We start from the raw sequence: 25213 nt of genomic DNA on the forward strand, positions 1-25213 counted from the left end.
ATTATTAGTAAATATTGTACAATTACAGTAAGAATGTTATTTTTTAAATTATTATAGAGTTAATTATTATTTAGGAGTTCTTGAAAAAAAACACACTTTTTTTTAAAATAATTACAAAATATATATTTTTACTACAGCCTTGGCACATCTTTTAAAAAACATAAAATAAATAAATAAAATAAAATAAAATAAAATAAATAAATCAAACTAAAACTGAGCCCAATCTTTTAAATGACAGATGTGAATTATATTATATATTTTATTTTATTTTATTTATATTAATATTGTAAAATTACAGTAACAAGATTATTTTTTAATTATTATAGAGTTCATTATTATTTAGGAGTTCTTTCAATGCTACGGAAAAATACCACATCATTATTTTTTTGTTTTAATAATTCACAAAATAATTGTTTTTACTGCAGCCTTGGCACATCTTTTAAAAACATAAAAAAAGAAAAAAAAAATGTACTAAGCCCTTTTGGATAACAGTTATATATTATTATATTATATTTATTATATTATATTATATCATGTTAAAAATATAATATTGTACAACTACAGTAACAAATTTATTTTATTATAGAGTTAATTATTATTTAGAGCTCTTTCAATGCTATAGAAAAATACCAAACAATTATTTTTTAATAATTCACAAAATTATTGTTTTGACTGAAGCCTTGGCACATCTTTTAAAAACATTTAAAACAAATTACTAAGCCCAAACCTTTAGATGTCAGTTCTAATAATCTAATAAATGATTGTTAATATAACTTTGTACAATTACAGTAACAAAGTCATTTTTAATTATTATAGAGATCTTAATTATTATAGAATTATTCAGTGTTATGGGAAACACCACACACACTCTGGGTTAACTCAATACAGTAGGTTAACTCAATTCCTACAGCCTCAAAACACTGAAGTAGTGTTGGAAATGTGCATTACTGTACGCTTATTATTTACCCTCTGCCCATTTAAGATAAAGAGAAAACAAACAATAGGCAAAAGCCAGAGCACACTATCAAAGTAAACTAACGACTAAACCGAGCAAAGACGAACAGACTTGGAAAACGACGCCATCCAAATACAGGTGTGAGAGAAACGTGGCGCCATGGAATTTTCTCCCCCAGCCTGCAGTGAGATTCCAGGAGGGTCCTGGCTGCCATTGATCAAATCTTGGGCTCCACTTTGACGTTTTTTCCAATCAATGCCTGAGAGGAGAAAAAAAGGGCACTCATCGATGACTGACATCAATGATGTACAACCACTGCGATCGGCCCGGCAGCACCTGCCCATCCCGTCCCAACAGTAAGGGCCGCAGCCACTGTTGGCCAAGGACAAAAGGAGGACTCTGGCTTTGGAGATTGGCGGGGATTTGCACTATAGCAGGTGCAGAATCTCCTTTCTTCCTGCTGGTACTGAGGCATAGGGCCGGTGGGGTGCTTCCTGCTCCCCACACGACGGGCCTGTCCCATAGCCGGCTAGAGGCCAGGGCTGAACAGTGCCAGAGTACATCTACGAAAAACACACACACACAGGGAGGAAACGAGAGTCACATGTTCTGCTTGACAACTTGCTTTCCATTTTAATAAAATTCCCGTCACGACCTGATGTACACTACAAGTGTCTACATGTGAGTTTATAAGGAAGGTCAGATGGAATCATGTTATTTTCAAAGACAATCTATTCCACGGGTCAGAACAATGAGAGAAGAGTTCAGTGATGGATAAGACAGCTCTATCTGACACGCTGATGACAGCTCGAAGAACTGAGCAAAAAGAAACAGACAAGGCCCTGTCCTGACGAGGCAGAGGTAAAGCGTTTTCACTTGCGTGTAATTTGATTCAAATCAATTCAACTCAAACTTTCAATTCAAATTAGGTTAACACTCAAGGTTGCATTCAAATAAGTCTTTGTCCTGAAACAGCGAGAGGGACACGATCACAAGACCATAGAGAACATTTTGGACTATAACTAACCAGCGCATCAGATATTTCAGGTGAAAGGACCTTAGTCAGGGTGGATGCTGTAGTTAATGAACTGAATTTAAAAACAAAGCAGTGAAAGGTGTAATACAAAATTAGATCATTTTATTCCGTTCAAAAAGCTTTTTTTAAAAAATCAAATTCTGCGTTTTCCATTCAGTTACTGGAAACCATTACTGGAATCCAGTAACTATTTTTGTCGAACTTTTTGCAGAATTCCAGTTGAATTGTATAAGTTTCATGATTTCAATTAATTATGCATTTACATTTCAATGTAATATTTCATTGTAATATTGATTTCTTATAATAAAATTATAAATGTACAATTATTATACCAGCCAAGATAATTAGATGTTCTGAAGAAAAATGGATGAAAATTTGGATTTTACTGATTTAACAACATTTTTGATCAAATGCAGCCTTGGTGAGCATTAGGGCCTGTTAAAAAACATATTTATTTATTAAAAATGTTTGGTTTATTTAAAATGTAAATAAATTTATAATATAATGTAATATAATATATAATAATATCTTCAGCATCCCTCAACTCTACGTAATAATAATAATAATATTTTAGATCAAATGCAGCCTTGGTGAACATTAGGGACTGTTACAAAATTATTTATTAAAAAACTTTGGTTTAATTAAAAAATGCAAATAAATATAATATAATATAATATAATAATATCTTCAGTATCCCTCCACTCTGTATTAATAATAATAATACTAATAATAATTTTCATCAAATGAACTCTTGGTGAGCATTAGGGACTGTTCAAATTTATTTATTGAAAATGTTTGGTTTAATTAAATAAATAAATAAATAAATAATAATAAAATAAAATAATATTTTCAGCATCCCGCAACTCTACATAATAATAATAATAATAATAATAAAAATAATATTTTTTATCAAATTAAGTCTTGATGAGCATTAGAGACCGTTCAAATTTATTTATTGAAAATGTTTGGTTTAATTTTAAAAAAAATAATTAAACAAAAAATATATATATATATATCTTCAGCATCCCACGACTATATAATAATAATGATATGTATTATATTATAATATAATACATATTATTATATTATAAAATAATACATATTATTAAAAAAATAATAATATTTTTCATCAAATTAAATCTTGGTGAGCATTAGGGTCTGTTCAAATTTATTTATCGAAAATGTTTGTTTTAATTAAAAAGATGTTAATAAAATATAATATAATATAATAAATAATATTCAGCATCCCTTGACTCGACGTAATAATAATAATATTTTTGATCAAATGCAGCCTTGGTGAGCATTAGGGACTGTTAAAAAAGTTTATTTATTTATTAAAAATCTTTGGTTTAATTAAAACATTTAAATAAAGTAATAAATAAAACCTGTTAAGTTGCATACTGAGGTTGTACAATCTTGTTCTTAAAGACAAGCAAAGATTATAAAGCCGATATAGAGTGTAGTGATTGTGCGAGAGCAGTTGTGATTTATGGATTTTCAGCTTGGAACCGTAGTGAATAAAGGTCCTCTGTTTAGCATTGCGATCAGGGTTGTGCTGTAATTATCTGTCCGAGGATTGTATTATCCTGATTCTTCAGTCCTGTAAAGGTGGTCAGCAAGTTGCTCTGAAACAAAACAAAGCGTCCTCATTAACTTTACTTCGCATGCAGTGACATTGCTTTAGTTTGAATTTAAACCATGTTGACGCCTGCAAATGTCACACTCAAACAAGCATGGGCGCAGAGCAAAAATTACTTGATAATGTATTGTCACCGGAGTCTGCAAATGCATACTTAAAACTCTTTACTTAAAAGTAAACAGCATGCACACTAAAGCAGCAGAAACTCTCACTGCATACCCAAGAGCCAGGCAGGCAGGTTATCTCAGCAAAAAAAAAAAAAAAAAAAAAAGAGCAAGCGTGTTCTGGTTTTCTCTGGACTGGAAGGAACACTTGAAAGAAAAGCCCCTGCGGAGAAGGACTCAACAGAGACCGTACGATGATTTGTATTCAAACCTGAAAACCTCATGCTGTAACTTCATGGAAACACCGGACCGAATGTGAAGGATGTCCTCGCGTCGTCAGCACGCCGTGCCTCGTGCGTTTTCATCTTCTATCCGTTCGAGGGCTTAAGGAGACTGGAACGTGACAAAATGCAAAGAGAAGTTTTCGGTGCTTTCTGTCGGTGTGTAGTTTGTTTGATGATTAACCAGCAGGCTAACTGACATAGAGGAGGTGGCTGGCCCCTGGTGGGAGCCGCTCCAAAGCGTTCCAAAGTCCTGAAAGCTTCACTCCTACATGCTTTCTTTATTTAGCTCCCGCAAACGTGGCTGCTAAGGAACCAAAGCAGCCGTTTTAGACACATGAGAAGTTTTCCCGAGCTGTGCTTTTTACACGCAGTCAAAAGATACAGTGACCTCTGCATAAATGTGGCCGTGATTACATGTGTGCTAAAATGATACTATTTTATGTGGCTCGAGATGCTGATGAATTCAACACTGCCAGTATCAGACTGCATCTATCTGTACATCACACATTACCCTGGACTGAAAAACTCACTCTTACTCTCTCCAAACCTTATTACCAAAAAACAATTATTGACTGTATGGTAAGCTATGCCTTTTACTCAATAAGGTCAGACTTTTTTTAATATAATATAATATAATATAATATAATATACACTGCCAGAAAAAAGATACAGTTCTGTCACTGGGGCGGTACCCTGAGGTACAAAGTGAAAAGGTACAAATATGTACTTTCAAAGTACTAAATGTACCTTTAAGGTACTAATATGTACTGTTTAGGGGTAGCTAAGGTACAAAGATGTACCTTTTCACTTTTGTACCTTAGAGTACCACCCCAGTGACAGAACTGTACCTTTTTTTCTGACAGTGTATATTACATTATATTATAAGAGTTTCATATCTAAAGCATCATTTTTAAATTTGTGAAAATGATTATTATATTATTATATAGCATTATATATAATATAATAATTTAAATCTACAGCATCATTTTTTAAATTGATTAAATTTAGTTGCATATAATATATAATCTCAGCACCCCTACGTAATAATAATAATAATAATAATAATAAGAGTAATACTAATAATATAATATAGTGGTTGTACTGACTGTTGTTTAAATTGATTTTTGAAATTGATAATATAATATAATATAACATAATATAATATAATATAATATAATATAATATAATATAATATAATATAATATAATATAATATATAATTTTTAACATCCCTTAACCGTACACAATAACAATAGTAATAAATATTTAAATCTATTTTTGAAATTGATTAAATTATTTTATAATAACATAATCTTTAGCTCAACGCTACACAATAATAGTAATAATAATAATAAATTTATATTGGAAAAATAATTGTGTTTAAATTGGTTAAATTGTTTTTTGAAAGTGAGTAATTTTTTTTATAATAATATAATATAATATAATATAATAATAATCTCTAGCATCCCTCGACCCTACATAATAATAATAATAATAATAATAATAATAATAATAATTTATATTGATAAATTTATTTTGTTTAAATTGATTACATTGATTTTTGAAAGTGATTACAATTTTATAATATAATATAATATTATACAATATAATATATTATAACAATATATAATAATAATAATAATGTTTAAATTTATTTTTGAAATTGATTAAAATCATTTTATAATTATATAATAATATAATCTCAACACCCCTTGACCTTACATCATAATAATAATAGTCGTAGTAACAATTAAAATTAAAAATGTAAACTAATAATAATTAATAACTGAAATTGCTAATACAATAAAAAAAACTATCATATAATACAATAAAATATAATATAATAAAATATAATATCCAGCATATCTCGACTCATAAAACAAGTGGTTTGGAGAACTGAATAGAATAGAATAGAATAGAATAGAATAGAATAGAATAGAATAGAATAGAATAGAATAGAATAGAATAGAATTGGAGAACATTGTATTATATATAAAATCTATTTAAAATCTGTCTAAAAGAACAGATAAATATTTTATAAATATTTAATATATTAAAATGTACTCTTTATTTGTGACATTTTTATAGGCCTATTTTATTTTGAATAATTGCATTATATTGCAATTATTTTACAATTGTTGTAAAATAATTGCAATATAATGCAATTATTCAAAATAAAATAATCTGCCAAATTGCACTGTGACAGCCATAACGTGCAATGGACACTATAGCGTACATAAATAAGACCTGTGTTGTGTTAATTTTCTCTTTAGCACAGTACAGCAATATATTAAAAAAGACAGTTTAGCTAGAATCAATGTTCATAGCTAGCTACCTGAATAACACCATATCCGGTTTAATGGCACAAACACTAGACGGTCTCTACCGTTCCCTTGAGTACTGAGGTTTGTTACCACCAGAACAACGCAAGAACATGCGTTAAGCACGTACAACAGGGAGACGTTTGCATTTGCGTACTTACGTAAGGTATATTTCTGGCCTAAGGGTTAATACATGCTACCAAATCTCTCTCTTTCTCTCCCTGTCTCTCTCTCTCCAGGGATAGTGAGCGGCCGGTTGGACCGGAGCTGTCAGCTCTCTCTCCTGTAACAAGTGTGCCTGACGCAGAGAAGTTGGCAGAGGCAATGGATGTAAGCGCACTGAGGGTTTATGGGAGATGACAGCTCCTGCTAAATAAAAGCACACGTGCAGAGACAGTGTACGGGGAGAGCGGGCACAAGGGCCTTGCTGCTCGACACAGCCTCTAGCCAGCCAGGGCAGAACCTCGGCTAACTATCACCATCCCTATTGTGACTAGTGCTATCACTATATCAACAATACTGTTCAAGACCGCTAGTGAACTCTAAGCTCCCGCCACTGATGCAACTACTGCTAATAATGCTGCAGTCGCTGCCTGCCACAGCTATAGGAAAAGGTACGGCTAAAAATATCCCAAAGAAAATACCAGGAGGTCTGTGGAGAAACTATGACCTGCTTGTAATTGAATTTACAAGATACACTGAGGCTTTTGTTCACAGATGTCTGTTTATATAATAATAATGAAACAAAAAGATTAGTCATTTAAATGAAGGGAACTGCAATTTAGCTTTTTTTCTCAGTACTGATATAGACAAAACATATTGGCAATTTTTAAATTTGCTTTTTTTTTATATATATATATATATATATATATATATATATATATATATATATATTTGTTTATTTGTTTATTTATTTATATTGTTTCAATCAATATTGATGAATGCACATAATAAACAAATTCATTAGTGTTATTTAATATTTAAATAATTAGTAAATATAATTATTATTAATAATTTATTTTTTTAAATCATTTTAATTATCTAAATATTTATTTAGATTCATATTTAGTCATTTTTTATATATATTTATTTTATATATGTACATATTTAGATTCATATGTAGTAACTGTTATTTATATATATTTTAACTACATAGTTCTTTGTATTATTTATATATTTTTATTGCCATTTTATTGGTACATATAAATTACTAAATATTTATATATATAATTTCCCTCCCAATTTTGATGCACATACATACCAAAAATTGGATCAGTGTTAAATAATTAGTAAATATTTCATTTTTTAAATTATTTAAATTATATAAATATTTATATATTTAGATTCATATTTAGTAATTATTTATATTTCTATATAGATTTATAGAAATATATATATAGAGATTTTGTATTATTCATATTTTATATTTTTACTGCCATTTTTAATTTGCATTTATTTTTATATTTTATTTTTATATATTTTTATAATATACTAATATTAGTAATATTTAGTAATTTTGTTGTTTCTATATGTACACATATATATGTATTTTAACAAATATATATATATATATATATATAATTTATTTTTTATTTTTTTTAAGCAAATATAGTTTAAATGATTTTTATTTCAGTTTTATTTTCAGCTTTATTTGAATTAATATTAATAATATGTTTAATTCATATGAATATTAACAAATGCATATTATTAGGGAAAGCTTACTTGGTAACCTTCTGAGAGCATCTAGTCAAGTAACTGTGTAGCTTGTATCATATTGAAAATGGTTTCTAAACAAAAATGTTAATGTAGATCTCTAAAATTTTGTGCAAAAAGCTGTGCTAAGATTTAAAACGTAGGGTTCCTTATTGTCTTTTAAAGATGTCTTGTTCTTGTTCCTGCTCCTGATTCCAATGCAAACAAAAAGCTGCATGTTATGATTAGTTTATGTTGCCATGCTTTTAGACAATAAATCAATACCAACATATACACAAGCACACCCCACCCCCAGCACATATACAAAGTACATTTGCTCAGTGTGTGTTTGTTCAGTCAGCATGTCTGTATGTGTTATGTCAATGTGTCTGTTAGTGAGAATTTTTGTTGAGGACACCTTTCTTTGTCTCTCTCTCTCTCTCTCTCTCTCTCTCTCTCTCAGTGAACACACACACTGGCCATTTTTCACCTCTCACGGATGTGTAATGCTCCGAACAGTAAGTGCGAGTCTCCAGAGTGTTTAAGGCCAGACCTGGCCACCATGCGGGGAAGGGACGGTCCAGTGGACTATGGGATCTGCCTGCAGATGCACTGGCCGCTGTCAGTCGACTGCTCCTCACGCTGGGGCGGGTCAAACCGAGCACTCGCTAACAACTTGACCATCTGTCATCCCTTGTGCTAAGCTACACTTACAGCTCACAGGTGTGACCGGACAAATTGAACACACCTTTTTATCTCTGTTGATAAAACGGATACAAATGATTAAGTCCAAAGTCCTTTTAAAAGGAATTGTTCACCAAAAAAATTAAAATCCATTCCAAACCCGTAAGACCGACGCTCATCTTTGGAACACAAATTAAGGTATTTCTGATGAAATCTAAGAACTTTCTGACCCTGCATAGACAGCAACGCAACTAACACATTCATAGCTCAAAAAGATAGTAAGAATATTAATAAAGAGCAGGTCATATGGTATTTTAAAGTGTCCTAATATTGTGTTGGAGTACCCTACAACAGGTTTAAATGCTTATAAGGTCAGAACACATTGCAATTTTATCAGAATATACATTAGAATCATTTTTCAATGATTTCGAATAGATACGTTTGAAGCAGTTCTGAACTTAAGGTCTGTAAACCCCTTCCTTCCATAAGGCTACTCTGCTCTGAAGTCTGTTGTGATTGGTCATTCCGTATGTCGGAAATGTAACACCCATTACCATAATTATTTTTTTGCTCCGGAGGATTACTTATAAACAAAGATGTTTTAAGGTTTTAAAAAATGCCATCGATATTACTTTATTAATTCGAGCCTGAGTCCGACGATGATACCGATGCAAACTGCAAAAAATATATTTTTCGAAAACCCGTATGACCTGCTCTTTAAAATAGTCTACATGACATCTGTGGTTCAACCGTAATGTTATAAAGCTACAAGAATACTTTTTGTGCACAAAGAAAACAAAAATAACGACTTTATTCAACAATTTTTTCTCTTCTCTTCCATGTAGAGCTGCCCTCAACTAAAGATTTGTCTGGTCGACTAGCAGTCGTTCATTTTAAGCATTAGTTGACTATCAGTCGCATGTTTATTAATAAACCATAAAAATAATTATAAACGCTCAAGCACACGCAAAAAAAATCTTGCCACAGCGCATCGATACAATAATAAAAACAGATACAATAATTATGTATGTGTCTGGGGAAAATATCACGGAGACGGCATTAACGTTTTAATAATTTATTGATAAACTAGCACTTTCTTTGTTTACAGCTTAAGAGATGAAGTCAGCGACACTAACTCGTCATTACATAATCTGAGAATATTTGTTTTCTGTTTGAATTGGTTCATCTGAAAGTAGACATTTCACTCTCTATAGATATATTTTTCACGTCAGAGTTTCGAAGTTCCGCACTCAAGTTCACAGAGACCAAGACGGCAGAAAGTGCATCCTTCAATTATTTTATAAAAGCGCAACGTTTCGTTGTTATTGTGAGTGCACACAAATAAACGTAGTGTCCTTACAGATTCGAAAGATGTATTACTTTTATCTGTATGACCAAAAATGACAGAGTATTTTAAGTGACTGCACCGGCGCCTCCATCTGTCATGCAGTAAGCGCACTACAATTCAGCTTCCACACTCCGCACAGACACTTTTAATAGCGCACATTTTTCAAGGTTAATATTAGATTGAGCAGCCATGTAATGTTGCTACTATATACATCTCTCAGGTGAAACGCCATATTTGAGGTCGATGAATGATAGGTGAGCGTCTGGATGTCCTGCCTGATGCAATATAACAATTAACGATCTGTCCGTCACACTGCATGACTTAATAAAATTTTGGTCGACCAAGCCTTTTCTCGTTGACTAACAGTTAGTCAACTGTTAGGAGGCAGTCCTACTTCCACGTCAGTCTTCAACACGCATTCACCAGAGTACCACATCTGTCTGTCACGGACTGTGTGACTTCGCCACTGAGGTTTTTTTTTCTGCGACTAAGCGACTAATAAAATTTTGGTCAACCAAGACTGTTCTTGTTGACCATTGGTTAGTCGACTATTAGGGGGCATCACTACTTCCACGTCATCCGTCTTCGACACGCATTCATGAGAGTACCACAACACATGCGTGTACTATATTACCACATTGACCAGCCATTAACGATCTGTCTGTCACGGACTGTGTGACTTCGCCACTTCCTGTAGCTTTTTTTTTCTGCAACTAAGCGACTAATTAAATTTTGATCGACCAAGCCTCTTCTCGTCGACGAACGGTTAGTCGACTATTAGGGGGCAGCCCTACTTCCACGTTAGTCTTTGACGCACATTCACGAGAGTACCACAATGCATGCGTGTGGTGCTGCTGACGCAGAAGCCAGCGTTCTGACGTAGAACCTCCATCTCTCTTAGTTCATCGTCTGTATATTCTGGCTCAAATAAGTAAGGCTGGGCAAAAATTTGCAAGTCATCCTCTCTGTCGAAAACTTCAGGAATGTTAATGAAGACAAAGTTTTACAAAGTTTTATTGACTGCGTCATGGTACTCTCGTGAACACCCGGTGAAAACTGACACCGAAGAAGGAATTGTTGTTTTCTTTACACACAAAAAGTATTCTTGTATTCTCATAACACTGCGGTTGAGCCACTGATGTCTGGGCTTTAAATGCGATAGCTGCGTTGCTGTCTATGCAGGGTCAGAAAGCTCTCGGATTTCCTAAAAAAATATCTTTTTAAAAATATCTAATTTTTGTTCTGAAGATAAACAAAGATCTTACAGGTTTAAAACTACATTAGGGTGATTAATTAATGACAGAATTTTCATTTTTGGGTGAACTATCTCTTTGGTGGTGTTGTTAAGGTACCAGAATAACTATGATTATACCATTGATAACAACACACAGGATAATGTAAAGTAGAAAGCGTGAGGTTATGTAAAGATCTAAAGGATAATTGTGCTGTTAGGCACATCAGCCTTTTGCGTTTCCTTTCCCTGCCGCCCATGCCAGCTCTTTTACCAACTAATACCAGTTCACCCATTTTCTCGTCTCTTACCTCAGGACAGTTCCCCCCGCCCCCATTCAATCTCCCTATCTTCCCGCCGCAGCCCTCTGAAATACCCGCCACGGCCGCACAGCAGATCATGCCAGCGCGAAAGCCGTAGCCCCGTCCTTATTACAGCGGCTTCCACAGCGCTCTAATCACTGCCACCAGACCCGGCACAGAGAGAGAGAGAGAAAAAGAGCGAGCGAGCGTTCGCTAATGGCCAGGGTCTGTGTGTCCGCGACGGCTGCTGTGTTAACTAGCTTTTCTGCCTGTTTTGGTGGATTCGGGCGACGCAGGAGTGTCTCTCCAGGGGCCAGAGGCGACCGTATTCCTCCCTTGACACACAATGATAACCAATGCTCTCGCAGGACCGGTGGTGCCCTGCACACACACACATACACGCACACAAAATCCAACATCAAACGGACTGTGGATAAAGCTAGTCTTTCCCCCAGCCAGTTTTCTTTTTTATTTCCCCCCTCTGTGAAGGAGAGGAAATTGTTGGCTAAGCTGTCTTTTGTCAGGGCGTTTCAGAGGCACAGTCCAAACACTGGTCCCTCATTTCGCAGCTCCGGTATACCGTTTAGAACGCAGTTTGTGCATTCAGTGGAAAAGTTATGACCCCTAAAACTAGGTGTTGCTGTGATGTTTTCCTTGCTTATGATAGTGTATACTGTACTCACCCCTATTCCTCACTTCCTAACAGGCATTGTGAGGGTTTTTTTTCCCAATCGGGAGTCTCACGGATAGCACTAGCATTATCCAGTCTAGGACCACACAATCTCTGTGAGTCTGACTATCAAAGCCGTTCCTTGGAGGGCATGGATTCGACTGCTATGGTCTTGGCAGACGCATATGGAAATGTTGCCTAGCTGAATACTGAGGGATTACACTAGAGCTGTCATCAACACACGTCGCCAAAGGTTGTTGCTGCTGTTAGATGCATTTTTAAAGCTTTCCTTTGAGCCTGGCTTCTTTCATTTGACGGGAAAAACAATGACTGATAGTCTTGTAGACGACATTAACAGCCAGCTGAAAATTTTAAACACAATCATGCAATGCACTGTTTGGTCTGTTAAAGCTACAGAGTTAGTGTAGTTTTGTAAAGCACTCGCTTGTGCTTACCAAAGTGGCATTTATATGGTCAATAAACTGAAATATTGTGAAATATTATTACTATTTAAAATAACTCTGTTCTAATTTAATATAAATCATTCTAATATGCTGATTTGGTGCTCAAGAAACATTTCTTATTATGTTATGAAAACCATGACATTTTTGCTTCAGTATTTTTGATGAGTCATTGAAAAACAGCACATAAATGTCATATGTTATCAGTGCATGCATCCATGTATATAAAAATAAATATAAAAAAAATAATAATTACAATTATTTACAATTACAGACCCAAACATTTGTATTGTAAGTGTATATATACACTACCAGTCAAAAGTTTTTTAAAGACGTCTCTTCTGCTCATCCTGCATTTATTTGATCCAAAGTACAGCAAAAAAAATATCTGTACTATTTAAAATAACTGTTTTCTATTTGAATATATTTTAAAATGTAAATTATTCCTGTGATCAAAGCTACATTTTTAGTATCATTACTCCAGTATTTAGTGTCACATGATCCTTCAGAAATCATTTCAATATGCTGATTCGCAAAGATATCTCAAATAAAAAAGATTTATAACATTATACACTGTACCATTCAAAACCTTGGAGTCAGTATCATTTTTTTCTTTTTTGGGGAAAGAAATTAGAGAAATGAATACTTTTATTTATCAAGGATGCTTTAAATTGATCAAAAGTGACGATAAAACATTTATAATGTTACAAAAGATTTCTATTTCAGATAAATGCTGTTCTTCTTAACTTTTTATTCATTAAACAAACCTGAAAAAATTCTACTCAGCTGTTTTCAACAGAATTACACTGATTATAATGATTTCTGAAGGATCGTGTGACTGGAGTAATGATGATAAAAATTCAGCTTTGAAAATGCAGGAATATTTACGTTTTACAATATATTCAAAATAGAAAACAGTTATTGCAAACAGTAAAAATATTTCAAAATTGTACTGTACATTAAAAATCCTACTGTTCAAAAACTTTTGACTGGTAGTGTATATTTAAAATCTAGAAGCATGAACAACCCCAATTCTTGCTCAAATGCATCAACACTGCAGCTAATAAATGCATATAAAAATATAAATGGATTTCCAAAAATGTCCAACTTCCATTAAAGTATGTTTGCAAATATTTGTAACAGGTGCTCAATGGTGTGAATGCTGTGAGTGACAGCATTTCCGGTGGCTTTCTAAACAGACAGATGATCAAACAGAAGGCCTTTAATGCAGCTCCATCCAAAAATATGAGCAGCATGACAAGTTATGACAAGAAGATGAGTCACTGTTTCCGGACCTACCGATCACTCTGAACTTCAAACACATAAATCTTGTATCCTATCTAAACTATGTTTTAGGATAAAAAAAATAAAAAAAATAAATAATGCAATAATGCATTGCTTAGCTGACTGTAAGCATAGTGTTTGTTGTACACAGAGAGCCAACGGATGTCTGTCATAGAACCTTTCAACATTATTCAAATTTAACATTCTGTTTTTCATAATATAATATAATATAATATAACATAATATAATATAACATGATATAACAATACCTTGGCACTTTATTTAGCAAAACAGATTCCTTAAGGGGCCTTTCAGCGCCGTTGCACCCCATTTCGAAACCCTGTGATAAACACAAGGCAAACAAATGTTGGTACGCCGTCTTCATGTACTCTAACCTTACTAAAGAAGAGAGTGCGAGTAAGCTTGTGTGCACGGGTGGGTTGTAGCGGTAGTAGATCTGAGTGTGACAGATTTATCTCCCCTCGCTCAGGCTGGATGAGAGGGGCTCATAAATAAACAGGGAGACGGGAGAGAAAGCTCTCCATTGAACATAAACAAGTAGGTCCTTTAGTCCTGCATCAGTCACTCGCCGGGCGACTGTGACAGCGAGGGGTCCAAGGTGAGGTCAGGGTGGTTCCCTTTAACCCTGGACTAACACAGCCCAACCGCAGTCAGCCAACACATCATTAAATTCAGATTACGAACGAATATGGCAACGACTTAGATTTGTCAATATGTGAATTCGATGATGACAGATAATCTGTATGTGCATTTTCACACTCCTTGGGTGATTTATGTAATGTGCTGAAAGGAAGAGATATGTTTGTCCTTCAGCATTCTCATTTATATAAGGTTATACAGTGCTGGTAATACATATAAGCCTGAATGTACATATATGTTATTGTGCCGTTTATATATTGAATGGTAGTGAAGGTAGGCAATCGAGACATGACAGTCTGGACTTGAACCTACATTCCCATGGGAACACCATGGCCCCTTTACCACCTGTTTATCACTATAAAGCAGAAGACAGACCATCGAAAAGACTGAATAAATTGGATATGACAGATTAAATCCTGGTCACATGCACACAAAATGTGCAAACAAAAAAATGCCCACGCATTAAAAGAAAAAAGCAGCTTTTTGATACCACACTGAGGGTGTTTGTTGAGCACGTTGAAAAAAAAATCCCATTCATTTTCTCCATAGGGAAATTGATTTTGAGCAATAATGTACAAATCTTTCAAGGAAGACAACCATGAGCTCTAAGGATGTTAAGCGAGGGTAAATACTTCTGGAGATGTACACACGTCGATATTTTTAACCTATAATACATATTGTTTAAGTCAATAGTTTTATATTGTACCATCCTTTGCTGATTGGATTACACAATTTGCAATGCTTTTTGGGATGTAGGATACTGCCTTATAAAAAAGAAGTCTTGTAGCTTTGTATTTGTCTGATTTTGAAAAACTTTTATTTCAGAATCAAATCATGTAACGTTGTGACTCATTTAGAAGCTGGTTGTTTTGGTTTCAGGGTTTAAAACCCTTTCCTGAATTACTCCATACTGAAGAATTGCTTAAATCCCTGTGGAGAAAATAAATGAATATACTTCTGGAACCCAGGCAGCTGTAAAAAAATATATATATATATAAAAAAGCAGTCACTGTAGCCTCATATTGCTTGCCATGATTTTTCAATGAGGATTCTGTTGTGAAATCAGATTTATATGAAGAGTTAATTTGCAAAAACAGATCAGATAACAATTTAAACAATTTAAACACTTAAACAATTTTTAAAAATTGTGTTTTTTTCATTGTTCATTATCTCATTCAAACTGCAGTTGGGTTATTTTAAGTAAATTTAACTAAAAAAACAGCTAACTAACACAATATAACACAAAAACATGATAACATAAACATGATTTTTGAAAATGTAACTGTTTTTGTAAATAAACTCTTCATATGTGTGTGTGTGTATAGACAGATAGATAGATAGATAGATAGATAGATAGATAGATATACACATATACGCTGACACACACAAGCTTAGCTAAAATAGAATAAAATAAATGAATAAATCATAATTAAAAAACACAGTTACAGATAAGTGGTTTTAAAATCACTTTATAAAATTAATTAATTTTAAGTAACCATGAGTCACACACAGACATCTAAAACAGTCTCTGTGTAATTTAACTGATTTACTGCCAAATATGTAAGGACTGCCAGTCTGGTCCCCAAATGTGATAAAATGAACTCTATTTGGCAACATTTGTTGGTTTAAAACTATTCATTACGGCCCTACACTACTGTAATCGATTTGTGTTACATCACCGCTATAATATGTCTATATTGAATTCATGTAAACAATTCATCTGTCAAACACTTCCCATGTACTTTTTACTGCAGGGCTGTAAGTGCAATTTGAAAAGAGAAGAGCATACATTAAGTCATATGTCTTTTAAAAGCAATACAGTTTCTTACACATATCACTTTATTGGCTTTTGAATTGGCAGAAAACCCTCACACGTGCAACATAAACTTTGCCACTGATGATTGTTTTTCAGTCTGCGCGGTGGCTTTTTATAGAACTTGAGTTCACCTAAAAGCCATCTCTAGCATTTATTACACAGATGCTAACTTCTATGTAGCTCATTCTGACAGGAGCATTCAACACAAAATCCTTCAACAAAAAAGCCAGAGACTCACGCTGGGATGGAGTTAAGTAACATGCCAATTCTACGTTGAAATCAAAAAGCTCATTTCATGTTAGTGCTACGCTCTTCGCTAACATATGGATGAATGAAATCTGCATTCACAAGCTGTGAACCTTTCTGACCATGTGGTTCACACATCTCATACCATTTTTCATTTGACATGCGCCTCAGCAGGAAATTGTCATCATATCGAGAAACGGCACAGTAGTCAAGCCTAATGGTGAAATCACACAAGCGCATACACACCGGAGAGTGAGAAAAGGAGAGGGAAAAAAAAAATTGGAGAGCTCGATTAACTGCCAGAAGATGTTGGTTTCTATTAGATTGTCATAGTAGTTGTGCAATAGCAGCAAAGTGCTTTATTGCAATATCAGGGCTTAACAATAAGTGTGGACCGCTGGCAAGAGAGTTTCGGGACGGTTAAGAGAACTCCTCCCTGTTCTGTTGGGCCAGTATTTACTCTCTATTTTACAATTATTTGTTATCTTGTACTTTAAGGCAACATTCCAGCTGACTTACTAGGAACTACCAGAAAGAAAATTAAACAAAACAGCAATGCTTTTTACTATGTCAGACTTTTCCAGCAAAAATTTCATTGCAGATATTTCTGCAAAAAAAGTTTATTTATTTTTTTCTTTTCTATTTTTTTTTTTTTGTAAATTTATGAGGAAAAAATGTTTATATATATATATATATATATATATATTTTGTTTTTGTTTTTTTTTAAGATGTTAAATACAGTCTTTATTGCAGCATTATTGCAAATTACAAACATAACTGTTTTTTTTTTTATTTTATTTCTTTTTTTAAGAGAAAATGTTAAAATCTATATACAGTATGCTTTTCCTATATATTGCTGTAAATGTTGAAAGGACATGTAAATATCGACTTGCGAGCATAGCAAATGCCCTCTTTATGTACATGTAAAACATATTTCTTGGTTGCTTTTATCTAATATGTGTAAGACAGCAGACATCACAGCACTATTTAGGCAGTGCAAAAACAGCATAAAACAGAGGCGTAAAAAATAAAATACACTATATAACTAACAATCAGCACTAAATAACATGAGAAAGAGTGACAATAAAAAGTCACATTAAAGTCTGTGTGTACAACTCTGTGTAGACTATGAAATTATGTGCAAGGTTATAGAGACAACTTTAAAGTTGACTATGAATATACACTATAATTAACTATTCAGGTGCAAAGTTCAGGTATGTAGTAGAAAAATACAACTCAGTATGTAAACTGCCAAGAAGAAACTATTCTTCAGTCTCATATGCAGAACTAGTTATACATTTAGTTTTACATTCTACTTCATGTTATATGTGATCCTGGACCACACAACCAGTCATAAATTGCACGGGTATATTTGTAGCAATAGCCAACAATACATTGTATGGGTCAAACATTTTCTTTTACGGAAAAATCTTTAGGATATTAAGTAAAGATCATGTTCCATAAAGACATTTTGTAAATCTCCAAGCGTAAATATAACAAAACTTAATTTCTGATTAGTAATATGCATTGCTAAGAACATCATTTGCACAAATTTAAAGGCAATTTTCTCAAAATTTAGATTTTTTTTGCACCCCCAAATTCCAAATATATAAACCATAACATTAACCATACATAACAAACCATACATCAGTGGAAAGCTTATTTATTCAGCTTTCAGATGATGTATAAATCTCAATTTCCAAAAATTGACTCGTATGACTGGCTTTGTGGTCCAGCATCACATATATTTTTTATATTTTATATTACATGTTAACATATCATATGTACACTACATATGCAGACCGTTCAACATTTTATAATTAAAAAAATATATCGAACATCAAAAATAAAATCAAGCTCATACGCACTCCTCTACTCTACAACAACAACAAACTCCTAAAATACATTATAAATGCTTCGCTTTGTTTCCAGCCTGTTCACAGGCTAAGAGTAACACTGTGTTCTCGCTTTAGTTGTCAGCTATGCTACACTGCTTGAGCAAACCGTCACAAGCAAGTCGAATGTGACACGCTGTTCTCTGTCTCACTGTCTGTATCTTTCTCTCTCACTCTCTGTCCGGTCATCCGAAGAGGAGGCAAACCTCACACTTTCTCCTCATCCAACACACAAATAAAAAAAACAATTGACACTGCAACAAACAATAAAGGCTAATGTGTGTCACTGCACACCCAAATGATAAAACAAAGTATCCGGTCACACTAAATTAATTATATGATTATCTATATTTAGTTGTGAAAAACACAAATGTGTCAGAGAATCTTTAAAACAGATACAAAAAAGATATAAGTATTGAGTATAAAATAGCACCACTTCACACACTGTCTATTCGAATTATAATGAAGAACAAAGAAATATGGATGACACTCTTTAAGATTTTGACCGCCTTCTCATAAAAATGCAAGAAGAGGTACATCAAGACCGATTAGACCCCATTTCTAAAATAAATGAAGAGCGAGGTGTACTTTTGAATAACGCAGTTAAGTGCCACTTAAATTCACGAAGCGCCGAGATTGCCGGAGGATATTTGTTTCATCAAAATGAAACCGATCATTCAGCACGAATCTAAACGACCAATCCGATCCCAGGCGCGGAGAGTTTATCAAAGGCTAAAAAGCAGCCGTTGACAATCCACCTGTATATTCAAATACAACAATTAAAGAGTTTGTATGCTGTCTGCATGCAAGCGTGAGTGTGTGCCGGCGTGGAAGTGAAAGTAAGAGACTCGTGTACTCACAGTTTGAGCTGTCAGGTCACTCAGGTCTGGTGCTGTATCACAGGCTCATCTTTTCACTGTTTATCCCACCATAGGACAGACAGAAAGAGAGAGAGAGAGAGAGATGAGGAGGGATGGGGGGGGTATTTCCTTTTCTCCAGCTCTGTTCACACAAGTACAACTGAAAAGAGAGAGAGGGAGAACGAGAGAGAGAGAAAGTAGGATGGTTTTCGATGCGATCTGGTTGGCGGTCCTGCTACAAAGCGAGCGTCAGATTCAGTAGTGCTGCTTCTTTGGCGTGCCGCGCGTGTCTTCACACATAGCCGAGAGCCCGGTGCGGTCAACCACACGCGTCTGTGGTGTGTGTATGTGTGTTTACGTTCACACAAGCGGTGGGGGAGTGTGTGTGTGTGTGTTGGGGAGGGTGCTTGGGCTTTCACTCACTGGCTGCGCCTTACACTGTAAGAACACATCAGAGATAGAGAGAGAAAGAGAGAGAGATGAGGGTGGGAGGGACGGAGAGGGAGGAAGAAGGAGGAGGAGAGACAGAACGCGGAGGTGGAGAGGATGCACTGACAGTTTCACGCGAGCCCTTCTTGGAAGGCTCCGACCGCTAACGCAGGCTGACAGGTACTGAACGATAGAGACGAGAGGCAGCTATAGCCTTCTATTCTTTATCTTTAACCCGCACTAAATTTATACCATTTCTCCAAGACAATATGTATAGGCACATGTGCATTCCGCAGCCATATTCATATAGATCACTTGATGCACTTGATGTTTGATTTCCACCATGCAATTTACACAAATTTGTGCTTATTGTAATCATTTGGGTTTGTAAATGATATAAAACCCAATGTGGTTCATTAAGAGTTTCTTCATTCTATTCTGGGAGACGTCTTTAACTGATTAAGGATATAAAGTGTGGAAACTTAATGGCAGCCCTGTGGGCCCCTGAGCGCTCGATGCTGTCAGGGTAGACTACACTCCACTGATTTCAATTAAAAGCTAAATTAGCCATTTGAACTCTGATCTTAGCACTGTGATGTAATTCATGACTTGCTATCAGAGAACGCGTCCCATCAATTACACCTGGAACTACTTCACCTCGTCATTAATGCTTCGGCATTATCGTCATCGGTTAAATCAATGTAGTTGTTGTTGCTGTGGTAATTGTTGCTGTCTTCGTTGCTGGCCAACATAACATTAACATTCCATTAGAGTATGTACCGTAGCATAATTTAACATAGATATGTATTTTTACGTTGCCACTAGTGATAAATTGCTACTAGTCACATTTTAATTTTCTTTTAGGCTGCATTTCTTTGATCAAAAATGAGGTAAAAACAGACAGTAATATTCGATATACTATTTACATTTTATAAGACTTCATTATCATATTACCCCTCAGAAATCATTCTAATATGTCGATTTGATGCACATGAAAAATTTTGTTATTATTATCTTATTAATATTAATGTGGAAAACAGCTGTGCTACTCAATGTAAATTAATGCACAAGAAGCATTTCTTCTTATTATTACTATTATTAATGTGGGAAACAGCTGTTCTGCTAAATATTTTTTGCAGAAACTGTGACACATTTTTAAGATAATTTTTCTTTATTTTTTTATTATTTTTTTTTTTTTTTTACTTTTGTTACTTTTGTTTTTTAGGCTGCATTTATTTGATCAGAAATAAGGTAAAAAAATATATTTTAAAATTTCATTAACATTTTAAATAAAATGCTCTATTTCAATATATTTTAAAATAAAATGTATTTCTGTGATGGCAAAGCTAATCCAATTTTCAGTGTCACATGATCCTTCAGAAATCATTCTAATATGCTGATTTGCTGTTCAAGAAATATTTCTTCTTATTATCATTAATGTGGAAAACTGCTGTGCTGCTTAATATTTTTTGCGGAAACTGTGACACTTTTTTCAAGATTTTTTTTTTTTTTACTTTATTTACCTTTTATTTACATTTAATGCACTTAAAATCATTCTTACAGACCCCAAACTTATAAGTTTCTTATTTTCACTTTTTAATTTTCATTGTTTTAGGCTGCATTTATTAGATCAGAAATAAGGTAAAAAAAAAATAGTAATATTGTGAAATATTATTAACATTTTAAATAATATTTTCGATTTTTATATATTTTACAATTTAATTTATTTCTTCTTATTAATATTAATGTGGAACAGCTGTGCTGCTCAATATATATATATATTTTTTTTTTTTTTAAGAAAAAGAAGAAGAAACTGTGACACTTTTTTTTTTAAAGATTTTTCACTTGTTTTATTTACCTTTTAATTTAACGCATTCAAAATAAATCTTAATGACCCCAAACTTATACATTTCTTATTTTCACTTTTTAATTTTCTGTTTTATAGGCTGCACTTATTTGATCAGAAATAAGGTGAAAACAGTAATATTGTGAAATATTATTAACAATTTAAATAACTATATTCTATTTTAATACATTTTAAAATGTAATTTATTTATGTGATGGTAGAGCGGAATTTTTAGCAGCCATTACTCAAATCTTCATTATCATATTTTCCTTTAGAAATCATTCTAATGATCTCATGTACTAATTATTAAAATTAATGTGGAAAACAACTTTGGTGCTCAATATTTTTTTCCAGATTTTTTTAAATATTACTTTTTATTATTATTATTTTTTTATTTATTTTTTTTTACTTTACTTACCTTTTAATTTAATGCATTTGAAATAAATCTTACTGACCCCAAACTTATAAGTTTCTTATTTTCACTTTTTAATTTTTAATTTTTAGGCTGCATTTTTTTAATCAGGTAAAAGTTAAAAACAGTAAAACTGTGAAATAGTATTAACATTTAAATAAAATGTTCTATTTTAATAATTTTTTAAATGTTTATTTATTTCTGTGACAGCAAAGCTGAATTTTCGGCAGCCATTACTCAAGTCTTCATTGTCAAATTATCCTTCAGAAATTACTCTAATATCCCTATTTCATGCACATGAAACATTTCTATTTATTATTAATATTAATGTGAAAAACAGCTGTGCTGCTCAACATAAATTGATGCACAAAAAAAATCTGTTTCTTCTTCTTATTATTATTAATGTGGACAACAGCTATGCTGCTCAATATTTTTTGCAGCAACCATGATACTTTTTTTCAAATGATTTTTTATTTTATTTATTTATTGTTTTACTTTATTTATCCAATTAATGCAGTTAAAATAAATCTTACTGACCCCAAACTTATAATAGATAACATATTTGCCACCATAAACTATTTAGAAATATCTATCATTCATTTATTAGAAAAATGGCCCATGTATGACATAGAGAAAAAACCTGTTTGAAAACAGTCATCACGTTAAACCATTAACAAAGTCAAGTGCATTTCATCTGAACAAAATTGTTTTAATTAGCTCTTGTTGAGCAAATCACATAGATTTTAAAAAACACTAAAAGTTTTAGACGGACAAAAATGCTTGTTTTATCTGGAAAACGTTTCCGTAAAAAAAAACAGCCAGGATGCAAGAACGTTCTTCAATTTTTTATAATCAAAAATACGAAAACACAGGAGCAGTCAGACACACACATACACACAATAAAGCCCCAGTGTTTTCACTCATCCACAGTGTGGATTCCCAGCAGTCACTAATCATATCCTGTTAACGCTGTGGGCCTGAAATGGATCCCAAAGCAGCGGCCCGCTCAACGTGCCACTAAACTGGGATTTCCCCACTCACAGCTGCCCTTGTCTCAGCCCCATCACCGGCACTCAGCACCTCCATTAACAGGTTCACGCAGGTGCCCTCAGCTTCCACCGCACCGCTACACAAAGAATAACAATAGCCGACATTATAGAGAGAATAATGGCATTAATAGCAGACTGCAGCCTCTCTCTTTGCTAATTGGCTTGTCTGCTAGCAGCCTCCACTCCAAGGGTCATGGGATTTTGTGGGTGGCATCTGTAAATAGCTAATCAGCTCCCCAGGCGCTCGCTACACTTCAGAAAGTATTTCTTTTGAATTCGTAATAATAACGGGAGGAGGACTGTCGGGGAGGGGGCTGGGGGGGCCGTGCGGGGGGGTTGTTGGATAACGACGTATGGCTAAGATAACTGCCAGAGACAACAGAGGCGAAAAATAAATAATGAAGCGCCGATTGTTATTCCTGCGCAGCCAACAGAAGCTGTTTGAAGTGCAGACTCGCCTTTATCTTGTCACACTGGAAGAAGAAGAAGAAAAAAAAAACATTGCCAGCCCAGACGCAATAAAGATGTCTTTGACGCTTTTGGAGAATGACTAACAAGATTTGAGGTGTGAGGAGGGTGAAGTGGGGTAAACTAACATGGCCGCGGAAAACGTAAGGATGTTTTAGGGAATGTGGTGATGAGGTACGCAGATGTGATTCGTAAGGCATTTACGTTTCCTGATAATGTCAAGCTGCCATTGCTAGAGGAAGGACAGGCTGCTCTCAGCTGATCTGACGCTGTGAGGAGAAATATCAGAAAGAGACAGACTGAGATGTTATGACTGTGTATATCAGCTGTTTCAGCGGATGTGATTCATAGGGGTTCAAAGTAAGACAATGTTGATTAGCACCAGAGTTATTATAGTCAACGATAACCCTTTAAATGTTATAGTATAATAAATTAAATAATAAATAAATCATATTAAAATTAAAATTAAATTAAATTAAATTAAAGGTAACACTTTACAATAAGGTGTCATTTGTTAACATTAGTTAATGTATTAATTAACATGAACGAAGAAAGTACAGTACATTTATTACACTATTTATTCATCTTTGTTAATGTTAGTCAATAAAAATACAGTCGTTCATAATTCATGTTAGTTCACAGTGCTTTAATAAATGTTAACAAATACAACTTGTGATTTTAATAATGCAATAGTAAATGCTGAAAATAGCAATAAGATTAATAAATGCTATAGAAGTATTGTTCATTTTTAGTTAATGTAGTTAACTAATGAATCTTATTGTAAAGTGTTACCTAAATAACTAGAACAGTAATAAAAAATTGTAAAATTAAAACAATTAAAAAAAATGACTAAAACATTACAATTGAAATGATAAAATAGATGAAATATTTAAGTATGTAATATTTATTAATATTTAAAATATGAAGAAAGAAAATATCAATGATACCACTAATCAAAAAATAAAAAAAAATCTGAGACAGAGTGAGGAACTTAAGAAAAAATAGAAAAAATAAATTTGTAATCATTAAAATGCCCATAATCAGGTGCTAATATGATTTTAGCATGAACATATTTTTTAATCTTTTCTGCCTAAAGTTTAATTCAGATTTACAACTTTATTGTCATGACACGCAATGCTAACAACTAGATAAACAGCTAGAACTATTTTATAGTTCAAATAAGAATTTAAAAGTGACTATATTATATAAATATACAACATTAACTAAGATTAATAAATGCTGTATAAGTATTGTTCATTCTTAGTACGTTAACTAATGTACTTAACTAATGAACCTTAATGTGAAGTGTTACCAAATAAACGTAATTTATTTCAGCTAGTTTCCAAGTCAGCATTTCTCATTTTTATTTAGTTTAGCTTTATGTTCTTAAATAACTAAAACGGTAATAAAAATGAGTAAAAACAAAAAACAATAATGTAAAAATTTAAAAACTAAAACAATAAAATGAAATAAAAAATATAAAAGTCAAATAAAATATTTAATGATGTAATATTTATTAATA

General features: G+C 33.2%; 1 protein-coding gene across 6 annotated transcripts in view; it reads right to left on the minus strand.

Annotated features, from left to right (window-relative positions):
• The window catches only part of rbfox3a (RNA binding fox-1 homolog 3a), a 498709-nt gene extending 478835 nt beyond the window's left edge, over positions 1–19874 (minus strand). For 2 of the 6 annotated variants that reach the window (XM_051123720.1, XM_051123719.1), the window contains exon 1: positions 19488–19871. The gene's annotated coding sequence lies outside the window, so the exon portion shown is untranslated. Of the gene's footprint in view, positions 1–19487 lie in introns of all 6 variants that reach the window. The other 4 variants (XM_051123725.1, XM_051123728.1, XM_051123727.1 and 1 more) reach the window with 4 other exon arrangements.
• Between the last annotated feature and the right edge of the window lie 5339 nt (positions 19875–25213).

This window comes from Labeo rohita, chromosome 12, assembly GCF_022985175.1.
Source record: "Labeo rohita strain BAU-BD-2019 chromosome 12, IGBB_LRoh.1.0, whole genome shotgun sequence".
Taxonomy (NCBI): Eukaryota; Metazoa; Chordata; class Actinopteri; order Cypriniformes; family Cyprinidae; genus Labeo; species Labeo rohita.